Raw genomic sequence first — 2,572 nt, forward strand, 5'->3', positions numbered from 1 at the left:
TAGGTTCTATTGAGATTTAGTACAACTGCAACCTTACTACTGACCAACAGCTTTTTAATTCCTGAGAGTGTGACCTCATTGAATCCTGACAACGGCTTTGTGATTGCTTTTCATGCAGTAGGCCCTTGTTAGAGAGGGCATGCTTGTGGCCTGGAGGTAGGGTTCTTCAATTTATCAAATAAAAACACTGGAGGTGGATTAAATTTGAATTCAGTAAAGCAGTGACAAAGACTTAGTATGTGTTAGTATCTCCCACACAATATTTTTCATTTGAAATACAAACTTACCTGGGTGCCCTGTAGTTTATCTACCAACTCCTCCCAGGGTTCAAGGTCTGTAAGAGGCAGCGTTGGGGCTGGCCTCCTCTTACTGATGCTGGTTCTATGAGATGACCCTCAAAGACAGAGCTTCTCTAACACAGCTACCCTCTAGAAAGCACATCAGTTAGCACTAAATACACGATATAAGATTCCCAATAATGCCTACTCACTTCCCTAATTCTTCTTTCTACTATTCTTCAAGTGTGCAGACTCAGGACTTCTGCTGGGATTGCTGCAGCCAGAGTTCTGGAGGAGGGACCTCATAAGCCTTTCAAAACCAGATGCAAGGTTCCCATACAGTGTGGGTTAAGCCAGGTGTAAATAAGTAAGAAATAGAAGAGCTCAGCCTGGTTCTCCCTCTGTCCAGTGACACACTAAACTCCAGGGTCCTTTCGATGCCGAAGGTGGGTGGGCTGAGAGCAGGCAGAGATCCACCCTGAGAGTCCAGATCTTCCAGGAAAGGACTTGGGAGTCTGAAAAGGGGCCACACTCTTGAGTGGGGAAGAAGGAAGCATCTCTGGCCACAGGCCTGCATTTCTGGTGACTTCCCTTCACCATACTGGGCTCTCTGCTCTGATATCTATCAGAGAATCTCCTTCAGTTAGACTAAGAGCCCAGGACTTTACTAAAAATAGCAGCACGGACCAGACAGATATGAAATGGTACAAGAATTCTGTGCAGAGCAACAAGTACAAATTTAGCTTAACAAGGGCCCTCACAGTCATATCTTTGGTGCAGAAGAAAAAGACAAAGGCAGAGAGAAACTGAAGGGCTCTGTAGGTCTAGGACTGGGGCAGCACTGGGTGCTGTAGGCTTATCCTTGAGGCATCTACAGGTAAGAACAACTGGGAAATCATCCTCCTGTGACCCTGTATCATCTGCTCACTGGACTCAGCAGCTGTGTTCTCACAGGGAACCAGATTCAGCCAACCTGACCGTCTTCATCCCACCTGGGAAATGTATTCCAGTGACTGTCTGGACTGAGGTTCTATGAAGGGGCTGGCAGACAAGAAGAGGGGGCTGATTTGTATGAAGAAACCATTGCACACTTTTTCTTTTCAACTAAAACCCATTAATGGATACTCTGGGGCCACCCATAGAAGTCTAGCTGGTCTCCTAAATTTGGGAGTTATGGAAGAGTCATTCATGATCAATTTGTAGGAAGAGGGGCCATCAGCAGCAGAGGGTCAGAGTGAGGGAGAAACTGGCTTATTTGAGAGACTCATCAACATTGCCACCAACTCTGGGACAAATGGGGCACTTGCTATAACAGTCACCCCAAGCTACTCACAGGAGTCTGATCCTAGTCCCCTCACCTTACTGCTTCTGATTCTGGTCCATGCCTCTGTTTTCCCTGGACCCTCCGCCCATGTCTAGGTCCAGGGTGGCAGGGGTAGCTCCATCTCAGTCAACATCTATAGAGGTGTAACAACTATTACGGCTTTGAGCAGTGTCCACAGTTCTACCTATGAGGGCCTCTCCTCCTCCCCCATCCCCTTACACAGGTGACCACTGCTGTATTTCTGATGGCCTGACCCTTTTTCCCTGGAAAACACAGCGTATTTATTCCTCTCTAACACCAGGCATATAGTGGAGGGGGTAGGGGTAGGTGTGAAGCAGAGGGGCTTTTCCAGATGTAATGCAATAAGACCCCGGCTACAGAAAATCATTTCACAAAACTCCACACCCTTTCATGGTAAAAACACTCAACAATCTATGAGTAGAAGGAAACTACCTCAACATAGTAAAGACCATCTATGAAAATCCTACAACTAACATCATATGCAATCTGAAAAATCGAAGATATATTTCTGTAATGTCTATCAGCAACAAAGCAACAACACATATTTTCACAGCTTCTATTAAAAACAGTATTGGAAGAAAAGGCAGAGTAATTAGGCAAGAGAAAGAAATAAACAGGATAAAAATTAGAAATAAAAAGTAAAATTATCTGTGCTTTCATTTGATTCAATGTCATATGTAGAATAACCTTAAAAGTCCCACAAAAGAAAACTTTGTCAGAATGATTGAATGTATTCAGTAATGTTTCAGAATACAAAAATCACCATGTAAAATTATCTCATGACTGGGAATGGTGACACACGCATATAATCTTAGCACTTTGAGAGGCTGAGGTGGGAGGTTTGCTTGGGGTCAGGAGTTCAAGAGCAGTCTAGGCAACAAAGCAAGACCCTATCTCTACAAAAAGAAAGAAAGAGAGAGAGGAAAGAAAGAAAGAAGAAAGAGAGAGA

This window comes from Colobus angolensis, unplaced genomic scaffold, assembly GCF_000951035.1.
Source record: "Colobus angolensis palliatus isolate OR3802 unplaced genomic scaffold, Cang.pa_1.0 Scaffold949, whole genome shotgun sequence".
Taxonomy (NCBI): domain Eukaryota; kingdom Metazoa; phylum Chordata; class Mammalia; order Primates; family Cercopithecidae; genus Colobus; species Colobus angolensis.